This window comes from Brassica oleracea, chromosome C6 (genome assembly GCF_000695525.1).
Source record: "Brassica oleracea var. oleracea cultivar TO1000 chromosome C6, BOL, whole genome shotgun sequence".
NCBI lineage: Eukaryota > Viridiplantae > Streptophyta > Magnoliopsida > Brassicales > Brassicaceae > Brassica > Brassica oleracea.
This window is the reverse complement of record NC_027753.1, coordinates 10,261,373-10,270,992: the sequence shown is the minus strand read 5'-3', so window position 1 is coordinate 10,270,992 and position 9,620 is coordinate 10,261,373. Positions and strand designations below refer to the sequence as shown.

The following is a 9,620-nucleotide window of genomic DNA, read 5'->3' as shown; positions in this document are numbered from 1 at the left end:
TCGCTGGTAACATCTCGGGCAATGTCTCCAGTAGATCATTGAAACTCTTGTCTGACCACCCATTCGTAGTCTTCAGTCTAAATAGTGAGACGATTGCAGATAGCTTGCTATGGTTTGCACAGCTTGGATATAATGGGGTTTCAGCATCAGTTATCTTCGCCAAGAACTCATCTTCTTTCGTGTCCTCTTCCTCTGCCATCTCACAGAAGTCACGTGCAGTAGCCAACTCTTCATCTAAGTTCCCAGCAGCTCTGAATAACCCAACAATCTCTTCATTCCACTGGTTAACTTTCATTCCGCCTTCAGCAACTGAGTCCACTTCCTCATGGTGGAACCAGTCCTTACGCCGCTTGTAAACCTCATCCATTCCCCTTCTCACAAGATGGTCAACTATATCACCGGCTGAATGACGATCTACATTGCGACAGTCTGTGCAAGGGCAAATGATCAACTGAATATCCCCTTTACTCGCAGACACAGCTTGGACAAAGTCCCAAGCACCTCTCTCATAAGCAGGATCAACTCTGCGAATATTAACAAAACAAAAAAAAATTCAGTAAGCAGTACAATCCTCAACTGAAAAGTGACTTATATATGTTACTTTCATACCTTGACAGATGAACCCACACCTTGTCTAACATTGTTTCACCTATCCTTATTGAAAACCTTAAGAACAAGCAAAAGAATGACAGATAAAAGACAATATTCGAAATAAAACACAGAATCACAAAAGAGTGAGAAAATGACAATGTTTAAGTATATATCACACAATGACAAACAAAAAAACACAAAAGTTTAACAATAGTCACTAAATAAACAACGAGAAGCGAACAGAAATCAATCAACACCAAAGTCATGTAATAACGAAAACGATGAACATATTACAAAGGAAAAAGAACAAGGGAAATAACATGTGGTCTGGTTAGAATAAGAGTGAAAGACGATTGCTGCTAATAATTTGAGGTCTGGTTAGAACAAGAGTGAAACACAATAGCTGGAAATAATCTGTCACCAAACAAAAGATAAATCAGTTTGATTTAAAGACGAAATGCATATGAAAGTTAAGAACTTTCAGTGAAACAAACCATAAATATGTAAGATCTAAGAAAATAAATCCTAAATCTCTACCTTCGATTCGATTTCGACCTTCAATCCCCTTCAAATCGAGTTGCGGGAAGAATATCACCGGTTACTGAGCACGAAATCGAGCTTGACGGTGTCGCCTGAGAGTTTCGTCGCCGGAAGATTCGGTTTCGGAGTTGCGATTAGGGTTTCTCTCTAGAGAGATTTCTCTCGCGACTACTTTTTTTTTCTATCTATGTCAACCCAATTTTTTTAAGCTTAAGTACCAAAAGTGTCATAGTTAAGAGGGAAACACTTTGGTTCTTCCCGGCTCTCGAAATTTCACCTAAGTATACGCGGTTCGCGTGTTTTTCTAATCCCGCTTACTTATTTTTCACGAGAGCTTTAAGAAACTGCTATTAATATGTACTGAAATCGAAAACTTTGTCTTTCATAGCAGATTGAAAATCAATGCTATAACAATATGCTATCAATACGGCTTTTTTTGTAGTGTAGCCTAAGTGACAATAGCTTTGAGATAATCTTGAAGTACACGTTGCATAATGCAATTGGTTTGTAGTCAGATACTTTTTTGTCTCCCAAAATGTTTGGAATCAATCTCACATGAGTGTTATTTTGCGAGGGTCGGAGTGTTCCTGTGGAGAAGAAGAGCTGGATCTCTTTGATGATTGCTGGTCCTACCACGCTCCAGTTGGCTTGAAAGAAGCTTAAAGAGAAACCATCCGTTTCGGGTGCCTTATTCGGGTGTATAGCAAAGGTAGCTTCTCTGATTTCCTCTGGGCTTGGGTCTTTTATCGTGTCATCATTGATCTTATGTGTAACACAGGGTTGTAGAGCCTCCCATACTGTTTGCTGCCCATTGTTTTGCGAGGAAGTGAAGAGGGTGTTGTTGTATTTGCATATCACAGCCGCAATCTGGTCCTCCTCAAACCAAGGTACTCCACTTTCATCTTCCATTACTGCCATTCTGTTATTGATTTTTCTGCCTTTTGTAATTGCATGGAAGTAGCCAGTATTAGCATCCCCTAAGGTTAACCATAATTGTCTGCTTCGCTGTCTCCAAAAAGCTTCCTCGTTCTTATACGTTTGGAGTAGTTTAGAGTTGAGGTGATAGAGCAGGTATTCATTGGGAATTTCACTCAACATTGCATCATCTTGTTTGTTGCGCAGATCTTCTAGTGTTGCCCTACTGTTTTCATGAAATTTCTTACTCCACCTACAAATTGCTTTGCGGCATCTGGAGAGTTTCTCGTCAATAAGGAGCTGAGGTTCTCTATTCCAGGTATCTTGGATGAGTTTTTTCACTTCCGGGTTATCATTGAGCCTCCTCTCAAATCTGAAAACTTTTTGACCTTTGCTTCTTGATGTATCTAGGAAGGATAGCAGAGGTCGATGATCTGAGCCTTCATATTTTAAGTACTGACTCCTCGCGGCTGGGAATAGCTCAGACCATCCACTATTGGTCACCGTCCTGTCAAGGTGATATTGTACCACATGGATTCCTCTTTTGCCTCTCCAAGATAAGAAGTTTCCATAGTGCTTCAAATCATAAAGATCATTTTCCGAGAGGAAGGTTCTGAACGCACAAAAGGTTCCTTCTGCTCTCTATGGTCCACCTTTCTTCTCACTGTTGTCAACTAATTCATTGAAGTCCTCTGTTAGGAACCAGGGCCGAAGGAGGTTGCAAGGCTGTTATTTCGTTCCAAATGGCCAACTTCTTCGTATGATCGGGTTCTCCATAAACGAAGGTTGATTGGAAGGTAATGCCCTTATAACTAATGCATGTTTGTATCAATAAAATTTGGGGACGATGATTTAACAGTGAGATCGATGCACTTATTCCAGATGAGGAAGAGACCTCCACCTCCTTGAGTTTGTGGGGGAACTGTATGGAAGTTCTCGATATGGAGCCAGTCGAGAGTTTTGGTGATCATTTCAGGTTGTTCTTCATCTCCATAAGAAAAATGATGTAAGGAGAGTTCCTTCTGTGGATCTCCTTGAGTTTATGGACTGTTGTGGGGCTCCCCAGCCTACAACAGTTCCAGCTCAACACAGCTAAGGAACCTGGGGAGGAGGATCCCGAAAATCCAGTTTCTTCCTTGAGATTGCTGGTATCAAATGGATGGGAGGATTAGAAGTGGCAGTTGATGGTCCTGCCTTACTATTCAAAGTCTTCTTGCTATGATGATTCTTGCTTGCATTTCCTGGTGAGTTTTTGCTTCTCCCCGGTGATCCTTGTAGTTGTGAAAGGTTTCTTTTCCTTGAACTGACTCCTGCTAGGATATTTGGACTGACTACTGCTGAATTTAATATTGCAGGTTGTCCTCTTTTTCTTTTCAGAGAGATGCTCTCTGGGTCACCTTCTACTGAGACTTCCTAGTTTTCCTGTGGAATCCAAGGTTGGAGTCTAGAATAGGGATGTGTGTCCTTTCTTGTGGGACATTTCTGGTAGCGGCTGCTATAATAGCTGCTGCAACTTCCTCCATATCACCCAGGGCATCACTCGCTAGGACTACTTAACGTTTGGCTACTGCTTCCTTGGGGTCTGGGCAATTGAGATACTGTAGTGTAACCTCATGTAGCTCCTCCATCACCTCTTCTTGTGGGACATTTTTGGTAGCGGCTGCTATAATAGCTGCTGCAACTTCCTCCATATCACCCCGGGCATCACTCGCGAGGACTCTTTGATGTCTGGCTACTGCTTCCTTGGGGTCTGGGCAATTGAGATACTGTAGTGTAACCTCATGTAGCTCCTCCACCACCTCTTCTGTTGAAGGGATATGTTGTTCGTCTGGGCAGCTCTGCAGTGGTGGTAGTGGTGGTGCCAGTGGAGGTTCTCGTGGAGTATCAGTCTCTATAGTACAGTGATCTCTCTGTGGTTGTATCCCCTTTGCTCTCCATTGGCTTGAGGTTCTCTGAGGGATGAGTGGGGCAGCTGGTAGTGGTGGAAAGTCACATAAGCTCAAGTTTCTTTCCAGAGGCCTCAGTTCTCCCCTCCCCCAAGGAGTAGTATCAGTCTTGTTCGTAGTACGGATCTCCTGGTGGTCCTCTTCTCCTACTGGAGTGATCCTCGTTTGCATTTTTTCTCTCCTTTGATCCTCTCAGCTACATAACGATGTTTAGAATCAGGGGTCCTACTTTCCAAGACGTGGTAGCTACCAAGATCTGGAGTGATTTTATATCTCTGCGGTTTTGCCTGGTAAGGCTTTGGAGGTATCCTATCTCCAAACGGTCGTACATGCCTGTCAACTCTTTCATTAAAGAATGCATGTCTTCTTGGAGGAGATTTCTGAGGGCGGTGTGATATAAGTCGAGAGGGGGACTTAAGAGCTGTATGGTTTTTCGAGGGAGAGAGGTCCCTGTCACACGAAGAGTAGTTTATGTTCCCTATGTTCTCTTCCTTTCGTGGAGCCTCTAGCCTGTTGTTATGTGTTGGTTTCGTGTAGATCTGGGGGCAGAACCTAGAGCTGTGAGTAAGAGAATTACAATTTGAGCAGAGTCTTTTGAGGCCTTCATATTTCAGTGTGACCAGTATTTCCTCTCCAGCACCGAACTCCACTATGGTTTCCATGATAAGTGGTGCTAAGCCGTCTAGGGATACTCGGATTCGTGCTGAAGTTTGAGTAATCTTGTAGTCATCCAGCGTTCAAAGATCCTGACCAATATCATATATTATCTTCTCATGCCAAAAGTGAAGAGGGAGTCTTCTGAGTCTAATCCAGAAAGGGATCTGGGAGGGGAATGAGGGGGAGATGATAGGTTCCCATATTTGGAGTATCACCATCCAAGAGTTAGAGTGATATGGCATGTTCTCTAAGACCCTCTGTAAGTCTTCTTCAAGTTCAAACCTTAACTGAAAAGTGTCAAAATCCAGATCGGAGCCATATACATTTCCATTGAGGATCCATAACTTAGGTAGCTCCTCTGGGAGGTGGGAGACTTTATGTTTTCTAGTGTTGGTAAGGCGTCCTATGAGCGTGTTGATGTTTGCTTGGATGAGTGCGGAGTTGTCAAAATCAGGTGCTCTTATTCTTCTACATCCTTTTGGCTGGTTCGTATGAGCAAGCCCCTTTCCTTTTTCCAGTGTTGTGAGTCTTCTCACCATTTCCAAATTTTGGAGTGTGGAAGCTTAGTGGGGGTTATTGGTTGTTGTATTTTAATGGATTTGAAAATCGGAACTAAATCTAGTGTTATTGGTTATATAATTTTCAAATATGTATTAAAATCATGTGTTATTGGTTTAATGATTCATTAATTCTATATCAAATCAAGTGTTATTCAATCGTACGGATTTACTAATAAATTTGATTTTATAATGGATTTGAATGGATTTGTATGAATATTTTTGTTAAAAATACAAAGACTCAAATCCGATGGAAAACCTCCGGATTTGTAAATACTAATCCGAAAAAATTTAAAAAACAAATCCATTCAAATCCATTATAAAATCAAATATATTAGTAAATCCGTGCGATTGAATAACACTTGATTTGATACAAAATGTATAAATCATTAAACCAATAACACATGATTTTAATACAGATTTGAAAATCATAGAGCCAATAACACTAGATTTAGTTCGGATTTTCAAATCCATTAAAATACAACAACCAATAACTCCTACTTAGATTTATAAATACTACATGGATTTATAGAGGAATTTAGAGATCTGGAGAGCCGGTACAAGCAGAATAGACGCAGAGTAGACAATTAAAGCAAAAAGATAAGTACATTGTCCGTATGCCTGAAGTACAGATTGTCCATATAGTATAACTTTTTGTGTTAACCCGATTAAACTCCTAATCTAAACCTATTTTCGTTTTTGTTAATTCATTTATAAAAAGAACTGAATTAAAAGTTACGAAAAATGAAAAAGAAAGAAAAAAAGTAATATTCATTAATCCCCAAATATCAAAACACGAACCCTAAATCACATCCCTCTCTCCTCTGTGTTCAGAGAAAAAAAAACAGAGCGGAGAAGCCGCATCTCAGCTGGATATAGAAGAAGCTCTTGAAGCTTCCAGATACGCTAGTCAACCATATTCTACTCATCGCAGAGAGGTTAGCCTATTTGAAGCAATTAGCTTGATTTCTTTCGTCGGTAATATTGTGTTCTCGAATTCAAAGGGAAACTAGTTGAAATCGAGCAATTACAAAGGTTTCTCCTTTTTTTCTCCTTTGATAGAGGTGGGTGATACTGGGAAACTTCCTTCTGTAATTATTGAGAGGTATAATACAGCAGGCGATGAAGGCACGACTTTTTGTGCGATTTTTTCCAGAGATTCGGCGGGCTTGGGCATCCGTGGACAATTCTCTGTTTTCTGTGGCGTTTCGACAAAAGGTAAAGTTGGCTTTTTTATTACATTTAGTCACATGGGAAGTTTAGAGCTTAAGATGCCTTTTTCGTAGTTGTTGCTTTGTCAATTAGGGATGGGCAATGTCGTCAGGCTATTTGTGCGTAGTTTAGCCAAATATAGATCTGTTTTTTTTTTTGAAGCTATTCAGGACAGAGGTAGCTTCGACTCCACATTCTTCTTTGTTATCATCATTTTATTCGGTTTCTTTAGTTCTTTCGCTGAGATGTTGTGAAATGGTAGGGTCTTGATCTTCCTGATGTACTCGTGGAAGTCGAAAAGTGAGGATCCTCTTTAGACGAGTTGCTAGCAGTTCCTGAACAAGATGATTGGATATAGAGCGATGGGAAATCAACTTCTTGTATCGCTTTCATCCTCGAAATGTACAGAGAAGGTGGCCTGTTTGATCCAATCTCTAGTTCCATCGAAGTCGCTGAATTCATGGTAAGAGATTCTAGAACTAATCTCTTGTTATAACACACACACTAAAAAAGGGAATCGATTTTTGCAGATCAAGGATGCTTACATGCTCAAGTTTTTCGAGAACAATGCAAGCCGTTTGCCTAAATGGTGTAACGACAACAATGATGTAAAGCTACCGTACTGTCAAATTCATGCGAAATACAGAATGGAGCTTCCCGGTTACAACACTATGGAGCCATACCCACATATGAACGAGCACTGCCCGTCTCTGTGTGACTGCGTCCAAAGTACCATAGACCAAAGAACTGCTAGAACAAATATATTAAGTGTTGTCTGTTTGTTAGGAATGACTTGGTGTAATGATCCACGAATATGTGACAAAGTTCACTTCAAATACATCTGCAAAGAACGAGAGTGCGACTCATCATTGTTGTCTTTGTAATTTGCGTTTAATATTTGGGTTTTAGATTTTACTTTATGGATAAAATGTTAGGCTCAGATTTTGGATTATAGTGTATGAGTTCATCAAGTTAGGTTTAAATCGTATTAGTTCTACTTTTTTATTGATAAATTTTTGTAATATATCGTATGAACATTGACTCACATAGGGTTCAAACTCGACCCCCAAAATAACATAAGGTTCAAACCCAAACCCCTAATAACATAGGTTTCAAACCCGAACCCCTAAATAATATAGGGTTCAGACCCTAAACCCTAAGTTAGATATGGTTCAAATCCTAAACCGTTAACACATAATGTTTAACAAATTTGAGTTTAGTGTTTAACAAGTTATATTTTAATTTTTTCGAAATTAAAGTTTGTGTTTAACAAGTTAGTCTATTAACATGAACAAATGTTTTCGACGAATCTTAGATTTTCGTGTTTTAGAGTTTGATGTTCTTGTACTTATTAGAGTTCAGTGTCTTGCAAATACAATGATGTTTCTTTATCAACAGAAAATCCTCATTCTTTAAGAGGAGCAAATTTCCACAACCCACAAAAAGCATAAATATGCATCTTATCCAACAAGAGAATCAAAAAATTTGGGTGTTTTAAAAAATAATTCCTCAAGAACATTGGATGAACAAGGAATAACACATTTAAAGTAAAAAACTTAGAAAATACGTAAATTTTGGAAAATTATGATTTGGTAAATATTCTCAGATTGTGGAGAGATTTAAGGAATATTTACATTATGAATTTGGCAGAACATACATTCTGACGGGTGTAGACTGCAGATACACTAGTAGACTATGTAATTCTGATGTGCTAGAATACATTATTTTTGTATATAACGCAATCACACCGTCGTAGAATATTTCTATATAGACAGATTTTGTGATTTCGTGTTAGTAGATATAATAGTAAATAATAGTTTTCGAAATCTACTGTAGTTCAGAATAAAGGGAAATTTGCAGCCCGTTTATTCTACGGTGGTAGATATTGACCATTAAGTACATATTGCGGTGTACGTCCTGCAGATATCTATGTAGTTATATGAAACTACAATCTACAAGGTCCTAGGCAATAGATTGTGTTTTCTGCTTTCTGTAGATTGAAAAATGAAATTGTGTTCCACTAATATTTAGTCAACCAAAATATTTTTCATATGATTGTTTTTTGTTTATGTACATTTTGTATTATTTTTCATATTTTTCTGATTTTTAAAATAATTTATATGGATTTTTAAAGTTGGCCAAGGGTACCTGAGTCAAAAACAGACCAAAAATAAATTTATGACAAAGGGACAATGTAGTTGTTTTTCTGTTCCGTTTTGGCAATTTTTTCTTTTTTTATACTTCTATCCATGTTTTCAAACAATTTTCATTTATACTGATATCCATGTTTCTAAACAGTACCAAAAGGTATTTCAATTTTAATAATATAGATATATAGTGTTAATACATCTTAACTTTGGTAACAAATCCCTTTACTATTATTTGAGGAGCATTCTAAATAATAAACCTTTGCCTCATGTGTTATTATCAAGATTGTCATTACTTATGTGTCATCATGAGAGCTCTTCTCATAGCATTTAGTGAATAACCCTTGCTTGCCTAGACTAATTACATATAGTGCCATTGGACATTTAAGTTTCATGTTTATGCATAATATAATTGGTTTTGATGGATTATACATATATCTCTTATTTTCATGCGAGTTTTAAAAATGTATTTATTGCTTTCATGCTTATATCTTCTCGTTCTTTCTTGGCTGTATCTTTTATTGCAACCTAACAATAGTAGTCAACTGTATTGTAATCATTATCGCATTGTAAACAAGTTTTTATTTCATATATTTCTTATTGGATGATTTACATTCTACAAAATATAATATTGGTGTATGAGTTTTATATGGAGTGATAACACATTTCGTAGTTTGAAAAAAATAGGACCATATATTGATCAACGTTGTAGAAAGTTGCTATATTTCTAATAAACTATAGTTTACTACATAAATATAATGCATAATTTAACTTATTTTTTAATGGTATACGTACTATGTAAGCGTATAGTTTAAATATTATATATAATATAATGCATAATCTAATCCTTTTTAATCTTGTATGTACTAGGTGGTGCCCAAACAAATTTAGTTACTATATATATGGCAATTTTTCAATGCAATTTAATAATATTTTCCCAATATTTCAAATCATTGAATGTATAAATTAATTGCAATATATATTGGGCATTCGAAAAATTATTTCTTGATTCACACTAGAACGCGGAAGATCGACATTGAATGCCATATATATTG

At 37.7% G+C, this 9,620-nt stretch overlaps 1 long non-coding RNA gene across 2 annotated transcripts; it reads left to right on the top strand.

Annotated features, from left to right (window-relative positions):
• Window positions 1–5,926: 5,926 nt before the first annotated feature.
• Window positions 5,927–7,370, top strand: LOC106298635. Of its 2 annotated transcripts, XR_001261517.1 has the most exons (5): window positions 5,927–6,144; window positions 6,269–6,424; window positions 6,493–6,595; window positions 6,681–6,881; window positions 6,949–7,370. It is a non-coding gene; the product is annotated as an uncharacterized LOC106298635 (long non-coding RNA). The 2 variants fall into 2 exon arrangements; XR_001261516.1 differs by lacking the exon at window positions 6,493–6,595 and having other exon boundaries at window positions 5,945–6,144; window positions 6,949–7,333.
• Window positions 7,371–9,620: the final 2,250 nt, after the last annotated feature.